Here is a 26,937-nt window from a genome sequence, read left to right on the forward strand (position 1 = left end):
CCTTGGAAGGAGTGTAGTTTGTGTAAAACTTTCATTAGAAGATTCACTGGAGGGAATAGGTAAATCTTCTTCCAATGGTTCCAATCCAGGGTTAATGCGTCCATGGCATAAGCCTGAGGGTCCAGGTTTGGGGTCACATAACAGGGAAGTTTGTGATTCAGTTGAGTTGCGAATAGATCTACCTGGAGGCCCGGAACCAGCCTGAGTATTCACCGGAATGAATTTATGTCTAGGGAACATTCTGATTCTAGTGGTTTCGTCCTGGAGAGTGAGTCCGCTATCACATTCTGGACTCCTGCTAGGTGAGTTGCTGACAGGAACCAGTTCTTTTCTGCTGCCAAGGCGAAGATAGTGACCAGGACCTGATTCAGGTTGGGTGACTTGGATCCTCCTCTGTTGATGCAGTGTACTACGGCTGTGCTGTCTGAGACTACTCTGATGTGGGTTAACCTCGGAGGGGAGAGTCTCTTCAGGGTCAAGAACACTGCCATGGCTTCGAGAACATTGATATGGAACTGTTTCATGGCGAGTGACCAAGAGCCCTGAAACATCTGATGTTCGGAGTAACCCCCCCATCCACTCAGAGACGCGTCTGTATGAACTGTCACTTGTGGAGGGGGGAATTGCAGAGGAACCGATTTGGAGAGGTTCCTCGGTTCGGACCATGGGCGTAGTCTCATTTTTAAGACAGTGGGGATCTTCGAGATCTTGTCTCTTAAAGGTACTGTAGCTCTCTCTCTCTAAACTCGATTGATGTCTTTGAGTTTGGCTTTTAATAGGAGATCTGTTACTGAAGCAAATTGGAAAAAGCCGAGGATTCTATCTAAGGCTCTTCTGGACACCTGTTTGTGTTTGAGAAAATTCCTGATCTTGGAAGCTATCTCCCTTACCTTTTTGGGAGGAAGGGAGAGCTTGTGCTTTGAAAGGTCCCACTGAATGCCTAATCATTCGAAGTGGCTTGATGGTTGTAGGCGGGAATTTTGGAGATTGACTTGGAATCCCAGGTTGGCGAGAAATCGAATTACTTTCGTCGTAGCTCTGTTGCATTCCTGGGTCGACCGAGCCCAAATGAGCCAATCGTCCAGATAGGCTATGATCTGTATCCCTTGGTTCCTGAGTTGTTCTAGCACTGTCTCTCCCAGTTTCGTGAATATCCTGGGGGCAATGCTGAGACCGAAGGGCATGACTTTGAACACAAAGGCTTTCTTGCCTAGGCGGAAGCCTAGGTAAGGAGAGAAGTTTCGAGCTACTGGCACATGATAATAGGCGTCGGTAAGATCGATAGAGGTGGTGACGGCCCCATGGGGAAGTAAGGTCCGTACCTGAGAGATAGTCAACATACGGAACTTGTCGCAGAGAATGTAAGAGTTTAGTTTTGACAAGTCCAGAACCACTCTCAACGCCGACGAGTCTTTCTTTGGAACTGTAAACAGGCGGCCTTGGAACTTCAGTGATCGAACCCGTTTGATTGCTTTCTTCTTGAGTAACTCTGTGGTGTACTCTTTCAGGATGGGAGTGGGTCTCTGGAAGAAGGTCACTGGTGGAGGTGGAGATCCCTGTGACCATTTCCAACCCAAACCTTTGGATATTATGCTGTGAGCCCACGGACTGAAGGTCCAATGGTCTCGAAAGTGATAAAGTCTCCCACCTACCAGGAACACATCATTGCGAGGGAGTGAATCTAGGTCCCTTCCCTCCCCGAGCACCCCTTGCTTTAGGTCCGCCTCGCTGGCGGAACTGTCCTCTACCTCTGTAGCTTCCTCTCTGGTGTCCACGAAAGGAACCGGAGGGTTCGTAGCTAGGGTTGTATGCAGGAGAGGACATCCAAGTGGGGTTGGGTTGTGTACCTGGGGGAGCAGTGAGGTAGACCACCTGTTGAGGGGGAGCCGGTTGCTGAGAAGTCGAAGCAGAGGAAGACTGTGTTGACGTGTGGGGGACTGATGATTGATGGTAGTGACCCCGGTTCGTCTTGTAAGGGGTATATCTCTGCTTCTTCTTGAAGAAAGTTTGTTCGTGGGCTTCGATCTTCCTTTTGGCAGTGAGGCCCCACCTTACTTGCAAATTTTGGTTTGCCCTCGCAGGGTCCCGAAGGACTTTGTTCTCTTCATACTGATGGAATAGGGTCTTACCCCAGCAGGAGGACGCTATCAGCCTGTTTGGTTCATGTCTGATTGAAGCCTCAGACAGAACGTATTTCCTGCAGCTAACCCGAGCCGACCAGAATTCGTGGAGGTCGACTTGGTAGGACAGAAGCAGGTTCTTTGTGAATACCCTGAACAAGTCTCAGTCAGGTAAAGCGAGGCTAGGGACTCTGCGGAGGTGATGGAGTGGAGGGACCTAGCTAACCTATTCCGTGCCTCGAACTCAGTCTCGAGAAGATTCTCTGGTAATCTGGGAAGCTTCTCAGAAAAAAGAGTAGAGGCGCAGTCTGTGTCTAGCTTCCCTACCGTGAAAGTAGAGGAAGCGTCATCCCAGGTAGCAGAGGTACTCGGAATGAGCATGGAGGTGGGGTCCGTCTCTTTAAGAGCCGGCATGGCAGAGCCTTCTTTGACGGCTTGTATAGTGAGATCTGTCACTTTATCGATAATGGGCAAGATAATGGCAGGAGCTGTTGTAAAGATGGTGTAGGCACCTTTGTGTGGGGTGAGCTTGGAGTTGGCACACCCCCATTCAGACAGAGTCCTGGCCCAGACAGCTTGGGCCTGTTCTTTTGGAAATATCACAGTTTCCTTTGGTACCTTGTCCATCCTAACCAAGGCATGCTCTTTCAAACGAACGAAGCCGTTGAATGGGAATTCTAGCCCCGGGGGGTAAAATTCTAGGTCCTCTAGAGGGCGGGTGCCTATGCTATCTAGAGTTAGAGTACCATCTATGTATGGAGCATGCAAGGCAAACCTCCATGGGTTGTTTTTATCGAAGGGGGTTAACTTCGACGCGTCTGGGGCTGAAGGCGGAGGAATCTGAGTTCCGGAGCGGATCAGATTCGCCACCATATCTTTTAGCTCCGTCATAGCCCCAGAATGTTGCTGAATTTGCTCCTTGACTATATCCCTGATCAGGTCGACGGGGAAGGAGGGTTCCTGAGAGCCACCCGCCGACGAAGCCTTGGACTTGGCGGACTTCGACTTCTTAGAAGTCACGGTTTTATGGGAAGCAATAGGAACATCAGGAGCAGTCGAGGGTCCGGGGACCGGTGACGTAGACAATGGCAAAGCTGATGACTTAAAGGTACGTAGTGGCTACACCTTGGGTCGTACAGGGACGGAGGGATCCCGAGGAGAAGCCGTAGGCTTATCAAAGCCGAGAAAGGAAGAGGTAGAGGAAGGAGTAGGAGATAAAAAAGGGTCCACCAACTCGACACCACCTACCTGCTCGTCCATGGGCTCGACGTCCAAATCTAGAGATGACACGTCCCCCGCTAATAAAGCTTCTTCTTCTGTGGGGATGGTCGCTCTGACCGCTTCAATCAAAGGGGCAGCCGCCTCCGGCGAGACTGCCGCAGTGGTAGAGCCTGGGAATAGTTGGGAGGCCATGTCTCCGTCGAGGAGGTAGGGTGCGCCAGACGGAGCATTTCTGCCGAAGCCTGACACCCAAGGACGAAGAGCAGCTCTTGCTGACCGGAGAGACTCGTCATCGGCCTGAAAGAGGTGAGGGGATTAATGATGAAGGAGAAAGATCGTTCTCCGCAATAAGCGATGTATACATCAATAAGGAACAAATTAAATCATCGCCAAAGGATAAAAGGAACAAACCAAAACCAACTTACGTCATCGTTCAGGAGTAAGGAGGACAACTCGTAGCAGAGCGTACACAACTCCGGGAACCACACCATGTATGGGGCTTGTCCCGGCTCCCGAGTAAATGAGATGGCGCAATGCGCATGTGACCGGCATAGGTCATGTCCAACGGGATCGTTGAAAGCAGCGGGGCAGTCCTTGGCAGCGCAGCGGACCTTCTGTAAAAGAAAGGAGACATAAGTCTGGATGTTCCTTGAGACTCTGGTCAGGGATTAAGATCTACTAACAGAGTCTACATAACATTAAATATGTGTGCATAGAATGGTTCAATGAATGAGAGCCAGAGCTCCATATTGATATACAGTATTAATATAAAATACCATGCACCGGAAAGCGCCGGAGCAAGCTAAAAAGGTTCCGGATCACTATAAATATTATTAAAATAAGAATAAACTAATGTACGCTGCGGAACCTCGGACGGAGCCGAGGATTCAGTGATAGGCCCGTAACCAAATAAAATGTAAATATAAGCAGCAGGGAAAAGCTAAGGCTAACATCAATGCTAAGCGTATTGGTGATCTCCGGTGAAGCCAGAGGTCCGGTGAAAGGTCCGGAATAACTAAGTTGTGATTAATAATGAATATTTCGTGTGGATATGGCCATAGCCGGAGTCTGGGTGCAAGGGACCACCGGGGCGATGAGGCCCTGCCAGAGGGTTGCACTCCAAATGATATATAACTAGGTTCCAATCTCAATGAGTATCCCTCATGGCGGAGTAGAACTCAAGGCGGATTGGATGAATGTTCAGATCCTACTCCCAAGTCGTAGCGGGGAGAGGACGGAACTACTAGGGGAACGGGTGGCGGCATAAAGCTGGCCCAAAATAATGACTCACACACGAACAGGACCTATTAATAACGCTAGCTATATTAACAGTAACCACATAATAAAATAAATCGTCAAACATCATATACCCGTAGAGGGAGAGGGGGGAGGGAGAACCCGTGATCGTATAAAACTGAAAACGGGAAATCCACCTCTCCTACTCGAGGCTAAGAAAGAAAACGAGAGAAAGGGTAACTCGTGACTGTAGCGACAGAAAACGAAAACTCCATGCTCTCGCTCTCGTGGTTACACTATAAAGAACCTGAAAGCACACTATAATATGATGTAAGTATAACAATAAAATTGTAACGTCAATCAAGACTAAGAACAAAGAATAACGTCTGCGTAACAAAATTTAAAAGGATATAGTCCACTGACGAACGCCTCTCGGGGCGGGTACTAAACTATAATAAAGCCAGAACGCTATTCTTTGTTCGTCCAGACTGGACTTGCTAGCAAAAAGTACCATAGGAAATAAAACTAATAATAATAATAATGATAATGGTTCAAAAGGCGTAAGGCCAGTGACTTAACCAAGTACCTAATTGACAGAGTACCAAATGGGCAAGACTAACATAAAATTCCCAGTGAGGCAAATCAAAACAACAATGGCTGCCGACGCCGCAGAAGGCTAAGCCGGTTGAAATAAAAAACACAATACTGGGAATAGAACAACTGCCCGGTACTGCAAAAATCTGTCAAAACAAACTATGGTACTTAACATTGGTAATGGTGAAGTAGGAGCTTCGGTCATGATGAAAATAATCCAGGAAACTTGAAAACACCGAGAGCACAAAATTCTACAACCAAGCTAGCAAGTCCAAAACAGAAGGATGTCCTAGAGGGCGCTCGCGTCGGGCGTCGGTGGCGTGGCTCAAGTGTGGTATCTAGGGCCTCTGTTATGGCCCTTCCCTTTGATGAAGGAATTATCTAAATGGAAGACAGCCTGTGAATAGTGGCTTTCACACGCCCCTGCTTTATACACGATACCCACAAGGTGCTCGCGCGAGGGTAGTAACCTCTGCATTCCATGCTTTTATCTTTCTCTGGTATATTTGGAAGGTTTATATCAGAAAAGTGTAAAGAAGGACCCTTTTCACCGGGCATCACAGGTTGACCCAGAAATAAATCAAGTAGCTGGCTGTTTTTGATCATTACTGAAATTTGTATTTCTTGGTTAGGTGTCTAAAGTATCCTTATCGATGTCATTTAGACAAAAGATGATGGCTTCATTTTATGCAATGATGATTGCAGGTCATTTTCAAGAGTTTTTCCTTTGGTAATCTTTCCTAAGTTATGTCTCAATAAAGAACTGATGCTATCATTTTTAGTACCAACGCCTCAAGACCTAATGTGCACTTGTTTTGTACGGTTAAAATTCATTTATTCCTAAGCGGATACTAACTTTTGAGTCATTTATATAGGTTTACTACTAATCATGTTTCTACAACCAGCCAATCAAAATTTTGGTTGATTGCCTCATACTTCATGCTAGATAAATTCTTGCTCACATCGTCTCCCCACAACAATGCTGGTCGCGAAGCGAATAGGTTGTTCTCTCACTTCCTCTACAATTGAGCTTTTCACATTCATCTCGTTTACCATTTTAGTGTTTACCTCTCTCGTCTTCTGTTTTTTCTTAATTCACAGCCATTTGAGTGAGTATTAATTAACTGTGTTAAGAGTGAGTGCTTATGTCCAGTAAATCTCAGTATTTACGTATTTGCCCAGGATGGGATATGGACTATTGTGGCGTCCTTATGAGCCGGCCGGACATAAACACGCTCCCTCTGTGTCCCACTAGCCTAGATAAGAGATGTTCAAGAGAATCTCCATGTATTATTGAAGGGAGTGGTCTCCCTCCCAATGGGAGAATTACATTTTTTGTCGCAGGAAACTTAGAGATTTCTGAATTCCAGAGTCTCCTCCCAACAGGAGTTGGAGAAAAATCTCATTCTATGCGGCAAGAACCTCCCTTCATTTTGCATGTCAAGAGCTGCCTTAAGCCTTAATTTCTAGTGACACATATTCAGAAGTGTCGATTATGCCCAATGAGACCATGAGGAGCCAGGTCTCAGCAGCACATCACACAGGATGATGAAGAATAAACAGGCGTGTTCAGACGCTCTCATTGGAGGGAGCCCAGAGTTGAGAAAGCTTTTCCTCTAGGTCAGGAGGCAACAGTTTTGGAAGAGGAAAGTCTACAATTCCCAACACATTTTCACGAACTAAGTTTTCCATATGACTATGGGGTCCCTAAGCTTAGGTTTCATCTACAGACTTTTAAAGAGATCCTTAGAAGCTTATGATAGGGGTGGCCAGACCGCATCAGCTGCGCATTCCTTTCAGCTCACCCTCTCCTTCCTTACCTAGAGTGGAGAAGTCAAGTAGGCATTTCACTGAAACCTGCACTAGTCAGGATTCAAGCAGGATCATCATCCAACCAGACAATGCTGTATGCGCTGCCATCTCAGAATGTGATGACATCATCATGCTCACCAACCATGCTGCACTTGAAGATTTCTTTTCATGTGCAATACAAGCCTATAATTCATCTCAGCTATTCCCCGCAAAGACAGATCATATGCTAGCTTTATGCTTGAGTACATTTCTGTGCAACGCATCAAGGTTGAGTTATCCTCCCTGAAAAGTTTGAGTGGTGACTAAAATTATGGCCCCATGAACATGGCTGACGTATCTTGAAAAGTGAAGGTAGGAATGAAGCCTTTTAACCGATACCTGCAATGGAACTCCTGTTAGACTTTAAAGTCAACCTGACTAAGAGGTGTAGACGAGGTCTGCGTCGAAGACGAAGCAGGGGCTTTTCAGGCGACAAGTCTTTTGCTTGTAATATACTGAATCTGGGAAAAGTACATCCTGCAGCTGAACATGCTAAATGGGAAAGAAATTTCCCCAGGCCTACCTCCGCCACCTTATTTTGCAATAATGTGTTTTGGCTGAAGAAAGTGAGGACGTTCAAGACAAATTAGTTTTTTCTCATAACCTTGAGCTGAACCAACAGGGGTCACCGCTATGAGCTCTAGCACTGACTCAACAGAAGTTAATCCTTTCAGAACTTCTAGGTTGGTGTCAGAAACACCTCAAGCTACAAGGATTAGGAACCTCATCCTTCACGTAGGAAATATGTCAGAGTCTCCCCTTTAGAAACCTATCATAGAGAAGAAATCGGGTGACAGGATTCAGTTACAAGTACAGAATCCTGAACCCAATTACGGCCCAAAACTCTTGAAACAAACTAGAGAGTGGCCTAACCTATTTAACATGCATGTTTCAGCCTCGGAGAATTTTCTTAGGTCCCCAGGGTTACCAATGCTGGTTCTGTCCAAGCAGAGAAATTTATTTGCACCCCCTCGGGAACCTTTCAGAACCCATTCCATTCCTAAAGAACTTGGCTAATTTAGTGCCGCCCGCCCAAACAGAGGATTTAACAGCATTCTCCTCTATTTTTTAAGGCCCAGAAATAATGGACATGGAAATAGCAGGGATCCATACCTGTTCATGACTATTGGTCTAGAGCAATATCCCACTATGCAACTACAGAAGGTCTTAAGGATTGTAACGCCCCCCCCCCCCCCCCCGCACAAAGATTTGGAGATTTGTCACAAGCAGGGTCAAAAGCCCTAGAATTCCTTTTACTGCAGACCATTCCCCTATAGGAGAACTGTGTCCTGAAAAGACATGATGCAATCTTGGCTAGATGCTTGGAACAACTGCCCCCTGCAGAGGCACTAAGTCTAAGAAATTTGGATTTGCTGAATTCCCCCTATCTTTTCTCCCAGACAGAGGTAGAGTTGGCGATAGCTAAGATCACTAGGCGGGAACAAGATACTTAAGGGAGAAAAAGAACGACGACTGGTAAGCCTGCCGCTCACCCTCCACAGAGAGACTAGTATAAGATACAGAGTCATCCAGTAGCTCTTAAGCACTCAAACCAAGGGATTTAGTTGCTCTCCCCCTGAAGGTAAAAACCGAAGATTCAATAGCTCCTACTAGATTAGGAGCACACCTGGACTTACCACAGTAGGGAATGGGTGTTATAGTGTGGAAGGAAGTAGTAAATCAGTCGAGGTCCACACTCTGAACATTGAAGATAAGATGTTCTGGATATGGGGCTTCCATTTTTACCCTACTTTGGTTAGTCTAGATATGCCTCCACTGTAGGTATCGAGGTGGGCATCTATGGCCTTTTTAGCCCCCGTACAAGATATTCTTTTCCTCAAGAGTATTATAATACCAGATGCAGGCAGGAGAAGAACCTGGTGCAAGCTCTTCAGTTCACCCAGTCTCACAGTAGGAGGGGGGATTCTTTTGGATCTCCACCCCCTCCCTTTTTTCTTTCTAATTTTAATAACTGGCATAGCTGTTAGTTGTTGTTTGCAGATCATTGGTTACCCAAGATAAGGTACCAACCGCAATCCTTACCAGGTCAACCTCAAGGAATTTCTTTGAGATTCTACCTTTCAAGAAGAAAGCTACGGTTTCTAACCTATACCTTAGTCAGGACTCAAAATTGTGACAGGAAAATAAGGCTATGAAATATGGGCCCTTTCTTCCCTAACTCGTAAGGGAGCCAGCCCCAGTCGGTAATGGCCAGATGTCTGACTTGAATGATCATTTCCGAAACCAGAATTTGGAGGATGGAACCCTTTGTCTGGAAAAATATTACCCGTCCTGAGAAGCAATATCTGCTCTGGATATGTAAGTATCCATGGTGCGACTGGTGTTTAGCATCAGAAGGCTATGAGTACACAGAACTGCTCCCAGGTCAGAAAAAACTGGGGGGGGGGATGACATCCTGAGAAAATAGCAACAGGGAGGTCAAAAGTTTTTTCCCATCCATTAGTTAAACAGGACTTTGGTACTTCCTTCTTAGTCTAGAAAGGCTGCAAGCCTCTCTGGAAAAGATAAGAAATCACTTAGGGATAAGGACCTTAGGAGCATTCTACCCCTGTTAGGAAGCCTGACGAGGAGGTTTACGAAGAGGCCTAGTCAAAATATTCTCTCATAGAATTAAGACATCACCTAGTAGAAGCAGTCATGACTACTTATGAGTACTAACCAGGTATGAGCAGAAGAGCTATGTCCTCCCCACCATGTAGCAAAACTTGGCTTTAAATGATTTTCCTGCCATGAATCATTAAACTTTGCCAGATTGCTTGTTAGTACCATTTTCAGCCAGTACTATGGTAATGGCCAATGTCCTCCTCCCTCACCTCCAGAATATAAGACTTGGAGATGCAAGGGAGTCAGATGGAGAATTCAACTTACACTGTACTATGAATAAGAAATGTTCAACAGGTCTGGGACCTCCTGCAATGAGCCTGGAGACCTCTGGACCATAATAAATATGAGTACTCTAAGACCAGTCGCAATGAGCTTGCTTGACACATCACAGAATCCTAACTAACGTCTTCCCTGGGAAGAGTTAATCAACAAATGAGAACCGCCCAGGTCAAAAGAACCCTTACTAGGCTAATTCATTATAGAGAGCATGCCAAGACCTTGTCACCTTTGCTAATGACTGTTTGACAATTTTAAAAACACTTCCTATAGCTTTCATGAAGGTTTAGATCTAATTATAGATATTGAAGCAGGATCTGGTTTGCGATACATTCAAGCCCCACTTTTCGCGAGGGTTAGGCAATAGAAACTGGCAGGAATTTGCATATCTTTGATGCCCAAGGGTGGGATAACTCCTAACCTAACCTAACAACTCATTACCCATTGCCTACGCTCACATAATTAACATTTAGTACTGCCTAATATTATTTTACTGTTTTTTTTTTTTTACTAAATCAGTAAGTGTACAGTACATGTGCACACGTGAACACTACATATTGGATATGGTAAGGCTACAGTACATAGTCGCTGCGCTGACTGAAATTGTAATTTTACAGATTCGTGAGATTTTCTATGAAGCATATCTGCTAAATATTTGTGAAAAATTTTATAAATTTTTCAATATTTTTCTTTCATTTCGGCAAATGAATAACAGAATGTAATATAATCTTTGTTTTAATCTAATGCTTATTTACAATTGATTTTATATCAATAAGTAGGCTACCTTTTCAAGTTCAAAAGATAACATTAAAAGGTGTCTGAAAACAGAATATAGTGTTGCTATAAAACGATATAAATGATTTCCGAAGATTTATCATCAAGCACCACAGAGCCAAAAACTATAAATTATTGTGCATCAGTTAACTTCTATGACATGCAATTCACCTCAACAGTATATGTTAGAGAAATATTTCAAATAAAACAGTTTAAATCGGTATGCTAATTGGAAAATGATAGATCACGTAACAATTGTTTCTTTTAAAAAATATGAAATATCCTTCAGTAGCAATAGCATGACTTAATCAGCTGATTTGGAAAAACGTAAATGTAAACAATAGAAAAGATTATAATTCTATACTAATATACGATACTAAACGTGAATATTACATGCATTATTGGATACAGTTGAGTGAAACACCAGTTTAATAGAAATACGGTGAAGAGAGAGGGAAGTAGCACGAACCATGCCAAGTGCAAAGTAGCGCTGGCTCTTTGAAATCATCGCGGCGAGATATTTTATCACGAATATTTGATTCTTTATTTAATATTTATTGCGGTTCTCTGTGTCGCAAATCAGTAAAATTGCGAAGCATAAACTCTTACAAAGCGCCGGCTGACTATACAAGAATTCTCTCCCTGAAAGAATTATCAACGCCCTTGTTACCAAGGCTTCTGGTGAACGGAACAGTTTCATAGGAGTGATCCCCAACCCCAACTACTGAGTCGGGAAGAGGGGTTTTCTCTTTATCTCATATACCATCCCAGTGATCCCAGTCAGAAGGCCCTAAGTCAAGGATGTAACTATGACTCGTAGCTTATCATTGATGCCTACTTAATTCTTGAAAAGATTCTCTTCAAGGATATCATCATCATCATCATCATCATCATCATTATCATTATCATTATCATTATTATTATTATTATTATTATTATTATTATTATTATTATTATTATTATTATTATTATTATTATTATTATTATTACAGTTACCACCCCACATTCGCGAGGGTTGGGAACCGGACCCCTTTCATAATAGGGCAAATTCGCGAATACTTAAAAGCTATTTTAGAATGCTTATGACTGCCTATTTTGATATATAAAACGTGTAATAACATCAACAAATGTCATCATAAACAATTTAGAATCCATTTATAAGTGTTTAAAGACATTTTCCAGAAAAAATATATTGAATGTGGATCATGAACACCAATTAACTCGCTACCATAAGACAATATGTACAGTGCAATGTTGTACATATACGAAGATATACAGCATTGTACTTTATTAATGTTACCCTTACTATAGAGAGGTACGTTTTCTATCATGTATAACCAAACCGTTGTCATCAATTCGCTCTTATTTTTAACCGTAGGTAATTTGTTGTATAGTAATACAGTTGAGATTCATTGATGTTACATCAATAGAAAACCTTCCAATTTTTTTACACATTTTTAAACTAATTAATTGTAATACTAGGAAGATTCCTTAATCTCTCTCTCTCTCTCTCTCTCTCTCTCTCTCTCTCTCTCTCTCTCTCTCTCTCTCTCTCACATGCACAATATTTTTGAGATTACGTTTATGTATAAGGTATTAAGATATTTATATGGAATTAATTGTAAATAGATCAGCATGACATTAAAAGGAAATTATATGGTACCATTTGTTACCTATTTACTAAATGAGAGAAAAATATATTGCTAATGTGTTTGATATGCGTAGTAGCATTGTGCGTTAGTGCATAAAATGCAGGTCTGTTTATTGTGTTTTTAAACTTAAATATGTACTTATTGACATGAAATTGATTGTATACAAATAATTATGAGATTGAAACAAAAAAATATGTACCGATCTGTTATTTATTTACCGAATGAAAGAAAAATATATCGCTAATGTGTTTGACATGCACAATAGCATTGTACTGTTCATTGTATTTTTAAATTTAAAAATGTAGTTATTGATATAAAATTAATTGTGAACAAATAATCATGAGATTAAAAGGAAAAAATATGTAACGGTCTGTTATTTATTTACTGAAATGAAAGAAAAATATATCGCTAATGTGTTTGATATGCGAAGTAGCATTGTGCGTTCGTACATACAATACAGTAGCCTGCTGTTCATTGTTTTTTAACTTCAAAAATTTACTTATTGGTATAAAATTAATTGTAATTAATTATCAGGAGATTAAAATAATAAAAATATATTACGATCTGTCATTTATTTCCCTAAATAAAAAAAAACAATATATCGCTAATGTGTTTGATATGTATAATAGCATTGCTCGTTCGTACATACAATACGGTACTGTTGATTGTGTTTTTTAGCTTAAAAATGTACTTATTGATACTGTATAAAGTTGATCGTAAATAAGTAATCATGAGATTAAAAGGAAAAAATGTGTTACGATCTGTTATTTATTTCCTGAAGTGGAAGAAAAATATATCGCTAATATGCTTGATATGCGTTGTAGCATTGCGTGTATCTGCTCAAGAAACGCACGTTATGCCTCCGGGCGGATTGCAGGATCAAAGGAGCACATCCTGACTAGGAAAGAAAATGGACATGCACAATGGAAACTCTCTATTCTAAGAATTGGAATAATAAATCTCAGCACACTTAGGGGGTAGGGAGGAGGAAGTGATAATGCTGATGAAGGAATGGAAATTAGACATTGGTCCTTGTGAAACTCGATTGATTGGTCATGGCACAAAACTACCTCATAACAAATACCATCTTATTTTTAAGGGAGGAAGAGAAGCAAAGCATGGAGTGGGTGTTACTTTGACTGAAGAGCTTACTCAAAATATTGGATATCTTGTATATAAAAATGAGAGAATTTTAAGCTTTTCACTTGCTTCAGGAACACACAGCATAAGTTTCATTCAAGTGTATGCACCTCAACAAGGTCGACCACACACAGTGTGGCGAAATTTCACCGGTTTATACTCAATAGCCCGATGTAATGGGCAGATCACAATGTCGGAGGGACTCATTTCACAAAACCATCGGGAAAGTAAATAGTATATGGTTATATTCTAACAAGTTTTATTATAAAAATAATAATCTAATACGAAAGAAACATGAAAAATTAACCCTTACTTGACATACAAGAACATGTGCGCGACCAAAAAAAAACTATGTCCGCATCGGACTCGAGATATCAACAAAATTAATTGAACATTTATAATGTTATCTCGATAAACCCCTTATCGAGACCCTTAGACGTGCTTTACACAATAACACTGATCCCCTGGCACAAGGATCGACAAAATATTAACAGATGCAAACTTTACAACAACTCTATCAGTACCTACATGGAAACCGACCTGGGTACACTAGGGGTGGGGAGAGAGAACAATTAGATAGGACTTACTGTGATTGGGGACGTCGGAACAAAGAGACAGAGCAAGGCTTGCAACCTCCGACGTCACTTTTTTGGCGCGATTTGTCCTGAACCTAAATTTCTAGATTGGATTTTTTTATCATGTTACAATAGAATGACGTTATTTTTCTTAATCTTAAATTACTAGTAATTGATTTCATTAGTCTCAGCGCCTCCCCTACCAGGCGGTTTCTCCTTTTGGTTCTAAACATTCTCGTCTTGAACGACATTCATTCGCCCGCGAGTCCTCTCTTCTCCCTCCAATTTGACGTAGTCGTAGGCGGAGTCAAATGGCGGGAACTTCGATTGATCAGGTCGAAATTCCCGACATCCTCCACGCCCCAAAATAAGGAGCGATGAAACGTCGGTCAATTGGATGGAGCTGGACTCGGGGTGGGGGGAGTGACTTACTCCTATACTCTGTTAGGCTCGCTGCGTAGCGCTCCGCAACGACTCGAACAGAGTACGCACAATATACAACAGCAATGTTACCCCGGGGTAATAAACACAATCAATAATATACATAGTCATACAACAGATCAATTAGGCAATGTGCCTAGCAATTCTAATGCACTCGTGTATAATACACATAAGGAACAGCAGAAATCAGTGATAATGTACACACACATTTTACATAATTCAAATGGCAAAGCAAGTAGGCAATGGGCCTAAAACAAACAGAAATGGCAATGAAAATGCATACATTACAATTCAATGCAAAGGCAATTAGGCAATGGGCCTATAACAAACAGAAATGGCAATGGAAATGCATACATTACAATTCAATGCAAAGGCAATTAGGCAATGGGCCTAAAACGAACAGAAATGGCAATGGAAATGCATACATAACAATTCAATGCAAAGGCAATTAGGCAATGGGCCTAAGACAATCAGAAAATGGCAGAAATGCATACATAACAATTCAAGTGCAAAGGCAATTAGGCAATGGGCCTAAGACAATTCAGAAAATGGCAGTAATGCATACATAACAATTCGAGTGCAAAGGCAATTAGGCAATAGGCCTAAGACAATCAGAAAATGGCAGAAATGCATACATAACAATTCGAGTGCAAAGGCAATTAGGCAATAGGCCTAAGGCAATCAGAAAATGGCAGAAATGCATACATGACAATTCAAATTCAGTCTGTCTCAACTCACAATAATCGAGACTTCTATAGCGCTGCTACATGCAGGCTGTTACTTAATGGAGTACAAGAGGGAGGGGTTGGTTCTGTGCAACGCTCGGTCAGTACGCACGAGAGACCATCCCGTCCCCGTTCTCCACCCCCTACGCACTTCCAACTTCCGCAGATTCATGCACACCTCACAAACTCCACCCTCCCTACCTTCCAGATAGGACACGCCCCTTTTCCACTCATTGTTTACAGCTACGTTTATACGTCGTCACTTTTCAGCAGACAGTCCATTAGTTCTCGCTGTTTCGCGGCAGCCCTTCTCAATGGGCGTGCAGAACGTCTTTGTGCGTTCGTCTGCTCTGATTCAGTTTCATTTTCATTTTCACTTCTTTCACTAACTGCATAGTTCTCACCTTTCTCGTCGTTGTCGTCCGTTCCTGTGGCTGGTTGTTGAGTTGTCGTAGCTGTTGCCATACCCTGGTCGTCCCCAGACGTCTCCGCTATCCCTGGCATTCCGGCTGTCGAACTGTACGCGCCCTCTTCTCCGTCATCGCCGTCTTCTCCTCCATCGTCATCCTCAGAGGGGGCTATTTCTAGGGGAACCAGGTGGCTGACAGCTCGCAGCGATTCGACACCCTCAAACGACACTTTCGCCGAACGCACGACTCCGTCGTCGTCAGGATACGTCTCCACGACACGTCCCAGAGGCCAAGTCGCTCTCTTCTTATTCTCCTGCTTAACTAGCATGATGTCTCCGGGGTGCAGCTTGGAGGGTTCCCCGGGCCGACAGTCGTGCCGGGCTCTCAAGGCACTCAAGTATTCTCTTCTCCAACGTTCTCTGAACGTTCCTAGTGAATCTGTCAATCTTATGTAACGATCACGTAGCTTCCGAGAGGTGAAGGTTGCGTTGAGATGGTCGTCCGGTAAGATTGGTGCCATGAGGTGGACTTGGTGTCCTCTTATCAAATGGGAGGGGGTGAGGACTTCATCCTCGCGCTCGTCACCGCTGTACATAAGCGGTCGATTATTCACCACTGCTTCTGCTTCTTTCACGAGGGTTAGCATGTGGGCGTCCTGCAGGTACTTCTTTCCGAGGGCTATCTGGAGGGTCCGTTTCGTTACTCCTATTAAACGCTCGAAGAACCCACCTTTCCAAGGTGCACGGGGCGTCTGAAACCGCCACATTATGCCAGTTTTCCTCAGGAACTGCTGGACTTCATCTTCTTCATAGAGTCCCTGCAAGAGGTGGCTGGCAGCCTTGAAGGTTTGATGGTTATCGGACATGATGAGCTGTGGGGCACCATGGGTGGCACTAAACCGCCGAAGTGCCAACACGAATTCTTCTGCTTCCAAAGAGGGACAGAAGTCAAGGTACACGGCTCTGCTAGCCATGCAGGTTATGATAAGTATATATCCTGGCCGTGTCTCGGTGTGAATTGCTGCTGTGTGGTCCACTCCGACCGCTGTGAAGGGTTTTGTGAGGGTGATCCTTTCCTTTGGCAGGGGGGGTGGTGGTGGCTGTCTCGTTAGAGGCTGGAAGGCTAGCTTGCATTCAGGGCATTGCCGCACGGTTCGCTTCGCAATGGAACGTAGACCCGCCACCCAACATTTCTGTCGAAAGATACCTATTAGAGTATTCACCCCACAATGCAAATGTAACTGATGTAAATAATTTAAATACATCCTAACTAAATGCCCTTTGGCTGGCAAGAGAATTAAATGATCAGTTTCTCCTACATGGGACACTCGTCCCCTGGTGCAGATGAGATTATCTACTAAAACTAAATTAAATTGTCTGACAAAATTAGCAACTTCAAGAGGGGGTCTGACTCCGCCCTCTAAGTAGGCATAAACAGTAGGCAAATAATGTTTTTGCTCTAATTGTACAACAATACAGAACGGATGCTGTTCTATCTTAGCAAACTTTAAAACTAGTCTGGCTACTCTCAACAAGAATTGGAACCCTACTTCCCTTTTCAGGATGTCCCAAATCTCGCCTGGGGGGGGGGGGGGGGGGGTAGGACACATCTCCTCCCTCAACTCCTGCACCGCCGCTACTACGTGAGTTTGATGTAGTGGATCTTCCTCCTTGTAAGGAACAGGCTTTCCCGTGGTCCTGAGGAATTCTGGACCGTTCCTCCACAGGGAGTTAGCTTCCAATTGTCGAGCCGTTGCACCTCGGGATAGGATATCGGCAGGGCTCTGATGACTAGGGACATGGTTCAGACTGAAACTACAAACCTGCTGAATAAAAATAATTTCCGCCACTCTGTTAGAAACAAACACATTTTTATTAGACCTGGCATCGGGAGATGCTACCCATGCCAACGTTACCTTACTGTCGGTCCACATTACTATTTCCCGTGGCTCGATCAGTTCCTTGAGCGTTCTTGCTAGTCTGCTGCCTAACAACAAGGCCAGTAGCTCTAGCTTAGGGATCGTCAGCTTGCTCATCCCTTTCGGAGTGATCCGGGTCTTACTAGTTACCAGACTTACCCAATTGCATTCGTCCGTAGTATATGCCACTGCTCCATATGCCTTACTGCTGGCATCGGTGAACACATGAAGTTGTAAGCCCCTTCTTCCTATCGATCTTTGAAAGGTGATGTCGCTTACCGCTTTCAAATCATTCAACAATTCACTTGCCTCTTTAGCCCTTTCTTCTCCTAACACATCATCCCAACCTACATTATCCTCCCATAGTTGTTGAAGGAAAAGCTTTCCCCTTACAAATAATGGGCTTATCAAACCTATCGGATCATAAATGGAGACTAATAGGGAAAGTACCCTACGCTTCGTAGGCACCCATCCCTCCCCCAACTCACAGATCCTTTTACTTTCTTTCACACACAATCTGTCCACGTCCCGGGCCCATCGCAGCCCGAGCACGTTCACACTCACAGGCTCACTCCACTGTTTCTTGCTATCGAAGGCCAAGTGATTACTGGCCCACCCTTCTAAGGGCATACCCGCCCCTTTTAAGATGTTATGAACAGTCTCATGTTCTCGCCTCATATGTTCTAAATCTTCAAACGTGGCTAGATAGTTATCGACATAAAAGGATTTTACTAAATCTAGGCGCCCTTCCTCTTTAAAATGACAATTTAATATTTGTTGTAGCAAAAATGGACTAGCTGTGATGCCGAACACCACGACTCTAAAGGCGAAGGTAAGCGCTCGACCAGCTGCCTCGCGCCACAGAAATCGTGTGTATTTGGCATCACGAGGATCTAACAAAACACGATGGAATGCTTTGCTTATGTCGGCTAACATGGCATATCGGTTCAACCTAAACCTTATAATTAAACTATATGCTACCTCTACCAAATTGGGCCCAGGTAAGAGACATTCATTCAATGACTTGCAACCCTTTGACTTTGCCGAGGCATTGAACACGATTCTAAGGGGGGTGGTACGGCTGTCTTTCTTAACACCAAAGTGTGGCATGTAATAACCTTCCACTATGGGATTTTTCACCTCTGATATAAAACCTGCTTCGATATATTTATCTATCACTCCCTGATATTGTTCAAAATATTTCCTATCCTTTCTGAATTTGGTCTGCAACGACTCTAACTGCGCTACAGCGTTACGATAATTGGTTTCTGGCCTAGCATCCGACCCGAATGGTAGGCTAACCTGATATCCCTCAGGTTTTCTTACAACGCTTTGCGATACCTTTCGCCCGACCTCGGCCTCGTGAACAGTGTATTGCTCAGATGGGGCGATGCCAACACGGTCTAATCGCCACCACTCATCTACATCATACAGATATGGCTCGTCCGTGATTCTGCACACTCTCAACGTTCTTACTTGTTCGACCTTTTCCCCTTGGAACAGCCACTGTGGCACCTTCCCGTACGGGGACATACCATTATGCGTTAAGAAAAGATTTATCCCATCTACTTTTTCTACACCTATGATAAAATAGCTAAAATAATCAGCCCCAACTAAAATGTGAACGTTCTTCATGGTATCTGATTGGTTTGCTGGATCGGCTAACGTGACTCCCTTGGTCAACAGATGCTGTCTGACCTTTACATAACCCACGTTATGTATCGGGACGTCCACGTGTTCGTGTGCCACCAACTTCATACGCACGATTCTTTTCCCCATTTCAACCTTGCAACTTACTACATCGTATTGTCCGCTTATTTCCTCGGAACCAAACGGAGCTATATTCAAAGATACCCTTCCTACCACCGGTAGGCCTAATTGACGGGCATTTTTTGCTGAGATGAAGCTCCTCTGGCTTCCTGAGTCAAGAAATAAGCGGACTCGCTTACTACCTTGCCTTTGTTGAATACCTGCCATGGCTGTTGGCAAGATAGTGCATGGGAGGTCCACATCAGACCTCTGCGCGATCTTTGCGCTTGTGCATGGTTTAGATTCTACTTTAACTTTGGTTGGACGGGGGGCAGTTTGGTTCTGCGCAGACGTCGCATTTACTACGGGGCGGGACGTTGTTGATTGACTATTACTACTATGACTAGGGATTGATTGCGGTCTACCCGCATCGCAAATTGCAGTGTGGTGCTTAGCATTACAGTTTCTACAGGAATTTGAAACGGGACATTTATCGCTACGGTGGCCTGATTTCGTGCAATTAAAACAAAGACCCCTTTTTAGCAAAATGCGACGTCTAGCAGCTACGTCAGTCACTTGGCGACATCCGTGAGGCGGATGCCGTTCGCTACAAAATGGGCAGGAATTATGGTGGATGGGATGGGTTTTCGGTCTTACACTACTGTCTGGTCTTTTGTCACTCTCAAGACTGTCGCCTCTCTGCAACGCATCGTCTTTTAACATTCTCACAATAAAATCTATTGCCTCAAAAAACTCGTCCAACGTATAGTCGCATTTCCTCAAATGCTCTACCACTTTGCGGTATAGTTTTCCTTCTGAAAGTTTTTGATTAATGAGGCTCATGACCATGCCCTGGCCTAAGTCATTGGTACTAAGTCTTTTGATTTGTTCAATAATGATGGTCAACTCAAAACGGAACCTTTTGAGTTCTACTGGGTTTAGTGACGGCACAAAGATGTTGGCTAATTTACGGTGCAGAATCACGAGTGTCTGGTGCACGTTGCCATACTGCTTATCTAATAGGTCTAATGCTACACTATAGTTCGCGGCGGTTACACTTAGAGATTTGATGATCCTAAGCGGCTCTTTGCCCAACGTCCCCAATAAATACGTGAATTTAGACACTTCGTCTAAATCAGCTCTTCGATCCACGTGGATCGTGAATAGTTCACGGTACGATGCGTACTCTTGCACTTCCCCTTCAAACGTGGGGAGAGGCAGCGGCTTCAACCTGGGGAGGGCAACATTCCCCGTTGAAGGGCCTTTCACTTTATCTATTCTATTATACAATAGGGTGGAAGCACGTGTCGCTTCACCTAACATATGCCTAATTCGGGCTTCGATATTAGATTCTGATTTAACGCGCTGGCTTTTGTATAGCTCTTTAAGCTGTCGGACCTCTGCCTGCAACTCCGTTACCAAATTCTGGTAAACGGACTCGGAGTAGGTCTCTATCAGCGCCCTTTGCGTTTCGCTTAGTAAATCCTCCAGTAGGCCCATCGACGCCTCGATATGAACGATCGTGGACACAGCCATCTTAATTAATCTTAATTAACTTTACTTTACGTTTGGGGGGGGGGGTTTGGCAAGGCAAGGAGAGAAAGGTAACTTTACGTTAGAAAGGGACTCAAAGAAACTGACCCACGTGGGCGATCGCACATCGGGACGTAGACGAACCTTTAATTGTTACTTCTCTCCCACCCACAAAAGCTCATATTCTAATTAGTTCCGTCCGGCTCTGGGAAGCAATTGTGATCCGGTTCGAAGGACCAAATGTGGCGAAATTTCACCGGTTTATACTCAATAGCCCGATGTAATGGGCAGATCACAATGTCGGAGGGAATCACTTCACAAAACCATCGGGAAAGTAAATAGTATATGGTTATATTTTAACAAGTTTTATTATAAAAATAGTAATCTAATACGAAAAAAACATGAAAAATTAACCCTTACTTGACATACAAGAACATGTGTGCGACCAAAAAAAAACTATGTCCGCATCGGACTCGAGATATCAACAAAATTAATTGAACATTTATAATGTTATCTTGATAAACCCCTTATCGAGACCCTTAGACGTGCTTTACACGATAACACTTATCCCCTGGCACAAGGATCAACAAAATATTAACAGATGTAAACTTTACAACAACTCTATCAGTACCTACATGGAAACCGACCTGGGTACACTAGGGGTGGGGAGAGAGAACAATTAGATAGGACTTACTGTGATTGGGGACGTCGGAACAAAGAGACAGAGCAAGGCTTGCAACCTCCGACGTCACTTTTTTGGCGCGATTTGCCCTGAACCTAAATTTCTAGATTGGATTTTTTTATCATGTTACAATAGAATGACGTTATTTTTCTTAATCTTAAATTACTAGTAATTGATTTCATTAGTCTCAGCGCCTCCCCTACCAGGCGGTTTCTCCTTTTGGTTCTAAACATTCTCGTCTTGAACGACATTCATTCGCCCGCGAGTCCTCTCTTCTCCCTCCAATTTGACGTAGTCGTAGGCGGAGTCAAATGGCGGGAACTTCGATTGGTCAGGTCGAAATTCCCGACACACAGAAAGAGAAGGATTCTATGAAAACCTGCAGGAAGTGAAAAATTCTGTACCTTACAGTGATAATATAATCATTCATGGTAATATGAATGGACATGTAGGTAGTGAAAAATTGGGTGATAGAAACAAGAAGGTGAGAGATTACTAGATTTTTGCCGTCAAAATGGCCTTTCAATAATGAATACTTACTATAAACATAAGGGGAGTCATAAGTGGACATGGTACAATTGGAATTATGTTTGGAACAATTATACTGGCAGGTCAATGATAGACTTAGCATTGACTAATAATCAAAATTTATATAAAGACGTAAAGAGTATTCCTTCCGCATCGTGTGACTTGGATCACAGACTAGTTCTTGTGAAATTAAAGCTAAAGAAGCCAAAAGTTACAAGAGCCCAGCCTGTACCAAGATTTTTAGTTGAAAACTGAAAGCAAGAGGAATGCCTAGGTAATTATAAACAAGCAATTAATACTGCTAAAGATGACTAAAAGGATACAGACAATATAAATGATAATTGGTTATATTTTAAGAATGTCATTATAGGAACCGCAACAGATATTGTTTTATGCAAAACCACTGGAAGAAGATGTAAGCAAACAGCTCGGTAGACTGAAGAACTACAGCTGGCAGTTAAAGAGAAACTGAAAAGATTTAGGAAATGGATGAAGACACGCCATGCTGAAGACAGAGATTATTATAACACAGCAAGGCTGGAAGTTGAAAGGGTAAAGCGAATTGATAAACAAGAATCATTTGAACAAATAGAATATTATCTGGAAAATCACTTTGATGGCACAAAGAAGCTCATATACCCTATGGCAAATAATTATAGGAGAGTCACAACCCCCATCGTATGCAATTAAAGATGAGAATGGAAAAAACTTACTTACAGAGCCAAGGGACATTGAGCTTAGGTGGAGGAATCATTTTGAAAATTTCCTCTAACCCAGCTGGCCAAAATGTCGAAAAATATGAAAGTAACTACAGTGAATAACAGTGATTAGCCAGACTTAACAGTAGATGAACTAAATAATGCTCTGGAAAAGATGAAAAATGGTAAAGCTCCGGGAGAAGATGGCATACCTGCTGAATTGCTAAAAAATATGGGAGATGCAGGAACTTTTTGGTTCCTTGAACTTTGTGCTGGTTTCTGGAATGAAGGGAGAAATCCAGATGACTGGTGACTCGATATTATGTCCTATATACAAAGAAAGGGGATAAAACAAACTGCTAAAATTATAGAAGTATAACCATGATGCCATGTGCCATAAAAGTTCATGAAAGAATGCTGGAAAGTAGACTTAGAGAATGTGTGGAACAACTTGGTGAGTGGCAGTGTGGATTCAGACCCAATCGAGGCACTAATGACTTAATATTCACCCTTAAAATGGTAACTGAAAACACTTGGGAGTAGGACAGAGAAAAATATGATGCTTTCATTGACCTTGAGAAAGCTTTTGACTGATTATCAAGGATGAAATTATGGGATATACTAGATGATGATTATTACAATATACCCCCAAATTAAAAAGAGCAATACATGGCACATACCAGAACGCAAGATGACGAGTGAAGACTCAGGGAGCTGGACATGATTGGTTCTCTGATGAGTCTGATGTAAGACAGGGAAGTGTGTTGTCCCCACTATTATTTATAATATACATGGATAAGTGCATGCGTGTAATACATGAATAAGGTGAGGGAACATTTACTCTAGCGTACACGGATGATGAAGCTGTAATAGCTTATACCCAAGTAGACCTTCAGACATCGTTGATAAAATAGAATGATGTTCTAACAGCAAAAGGAATGAAAATCAATAAGGAAATAAACTGAAGTAATGGTAGTGTCAAGAACACCGGATGGAATTTATATATCTCTGGAAGACCATACATTGAAACTGCAGACAGTTTAAACATTTTGGAGTAATATTTAGTGAAGCAAATTACTCAAAAATTGAAATAGACCACTGAATAACGAAATTAAATGATAACTTCAGAATGCTATACCCACTTTTGAAAGACCATTACATACCTAGAAAAGTAAAAATGGTTATATATACATCTATATTGAGACCAATTTTAATGTATGGCCATGAATCATGGGCCCTCACTAGTAGAACCAGAAGCAAATTGCAAGTAGCAGAAATGAGGGTTTTACGCTCGATTAAGGGAGTCACAAGACTTGATAGATTGAGGAATGATGGCATCAGAAATGAACTTGGTATCGAGGGTATATTAGATTTAATAGAAAGGAGTCAGCTACGTTGGTATGGATATGCTAAAAGAATGGAAAATCACAAATACTCAAAACAATTTCTAGATTGGCTACCAGATGGTAGAAGGTCCGTAGGAAGACCAAGAATTAGATGGAAGGACCACATTAAGATGGCAATTGAGAAACGAGGATCATCTGTTCAAGAGATTGAGGAACAGCAAGTGTCTCTGGACTGCATGTACTGGAGAAGATTCTGCAATCTAGAGTGTGACGACTGACAAGCTTTTGGCTTACCTGGCATCTGGTGAGAATGAGATTAAAAGAAAAATATGTTGTGATCTGTTATTTATAAAAAAAAATTTCACAAATATATAAAATTTTCTCAAATATTTAGTAGATATGTTCTATAGAAAATCTTGCGAATATGTGATTTTACGAATGTTTATTCGTGAATAGCTGGGTGTTAACTGTACTTGCTAAGCTACAACCCTAGTTGGAAAAGGTGGATGCTATAAGCCCAAGGGCTTCAACAGGGAGATATATCCCATTGAGTGATGGAAATGAGGGTATAAAGAAAAAACTACAAGATAAGAATTGAACAATTAAAATGAAATATCTTCAGAACAGTATCACTTTACTTTGACTGTTTTATCTTCCAGCTAAGTAAATAAGCCTACGTGAAGGGTCCCCTTCCTCTGGAAACCCAATGCAGAAAATGCTATATTTCCTGGAGTGATCATATTCTCCTTTCAGAACTAGAACTGGATATGGGGAATTTTACTTGAACTTTTCTCGTGCTTGTTTCTCACAGGACACGTGCCAGTTCCAGCCCCAGGCCTCATTACTCAAACATTCTCGGCTAGAAAGATCACTGAGGTGGAAAATTATCTTCATTGGACTTGAAGCCTGCCGTGGAGTTTTCAACCCAATGCAAGTAAGTGTGCCCTAGTTTCTTTAGTATTTATTTATAAACAAAAAATTGTCCTGCTATTTATGTACCTCTTGATCTTCACACCTCTTCACCCTTGACAAAGATTACTATTTGGGATCTAAATGAACAGCCTTGCCTCATTATCAGGGGTCTACTCCATTACCTGGAAGTTCTCTTAGATCGCTTACTATTATCATTAGTAAATCCATCAGAGGTTTTATTTCTCAAGAATTAAAAGTTTGGCCTGGCCATTTCACAAGCTAGCTGTGCTATCCAATATGATTCATGTTGATTTCTTGCTATTACTTATAGTAATTAGATCTTCCAGAGAGGCATAGTTCACCTCTTAACTTCATGGAAGCTTCCTCCCTCTTAAGGAAGTCTCTCCATATAAATGAATCAGAAGTTTGTATCCACGTAGGAATAAACTACAAAATGTTATATGATTCTTATTTTTCCTAGCTATACAAATCTGAGACATTTACCAAAAGTTCCGCCTCAGCCGCCCTGCAAGTCTTTGACTAGGTGATGGTTGTGAGGAGACACTGTGAGCAACCTCCTACTATTTCCTTGAACATTCTTTGTATTTACCCAGAGCGAAGCATGATGCAATCAACTAAAATTTTGATTGGCCAGTCATAGAAAACATGATTAGTAGTAACACCACATAAATGACTGAGCTTTGTATAACTAGGAAAAATACAAATTATTTAAAATTTGTAGTATTCTACCATGGTATCACAATGTTTAATTTCCCAATGTCACAGAACTTTCATTTCTTATGCAGTAAAACTGTGACTTTCCTTTTAGTAGTTTCAGAGATTTATTTTTCTGAACCTCCTCTGATGTTCATATTGCTTCTCCAGATACTCATTTTATCGATGTTTACCCCCAAAATTTATAAAACATTTTTACATTTACTTTCCTTTCAAAAGATACAAGCCCCCAGCAAAGTAATGAGACAATCTAGTGGTTAATGGTAAGCAGCACTCCACAAGTAGCCCAATCTTTAGTTTTCTTCATCACAGCTTTCAACAAAAAGATCTCCCCTCCCAATGTATCAATAATTAGTGCTAGCTATCTACATATTAAAACTTTTATTGTGTATTTTTAAGAAAAAATGTCCTTTTAGGGTGTCCTTTTGGAAATAATTTCCTATCTCAGTTTAATTTGGTACTCAAGCATCTGGGATTAGACATCTACTTTCAAGATATATTTAAGCCTGCCTTTATAGTCTGTCAGTATCGTTATAATTATTACCAGCTAAGCTACAACCCTAGTTAGCAAACCAGGATGCTACAAGCCAAGGGCTCCAAGAGGGAAAATAGCCCATTGAGGAAAGGAAATAAACAATAAGAGAAGTAATGCACTATTAAAATAAAACAACTTAAAAGAACAGTAACAACATTAAAATAGATTATTCATAAATAATGTATCAAAAGACTTATGTCAGCCTGCTCAACATAAAAACATTCACTGCAAGTTTGAACTTTTGAAGTCTCACCGATTCTGCTACCTGATTAGGATGATCATTCCACAACCAGGTCACAGCTAGAACGAAACTTAGAGAATACTGTGTAGTATTGAGCCTCATGATGGAGAAGGCATGAATAATAGAATTAACTGTATACTAGTATTACGAACAGGATTGTACTGTCCAGGATGATCTGAATGCAAAAGATGGTTAGAATTATGAAAAATCTTACGCAACGAACTTTCTGAATGACAGTGCCAGAGATTAATATCTAGAAAAAGAATAAAAAATTTGATAGACTATAAGGTCCTGTCCAATAAATTAAGATGAGATTCAGCAGGTGAAGACCAGATAGAACAATACTCGAAACAAGGCAGAATGAAAGAATTAACAGTTCTTCAGAATAGATTGATCACGGAAAATCTTTAAAGACTTTCT

This window comes from Palaemon carinicauda, chromosome 2, assembly GCF_036898095.1.
Source record: "Palaemon carinicauda isolate YSFRI2023 chromosome 2, ASM3689809v2, whole genome shotgun sequence".
Taxonomy (NCBI): Eukaryota; Metazoa; Arthropoda; class Malacostraca; order Decapoda; family Palaemonidae; genus Palaemon; species Palaemon carinicauda.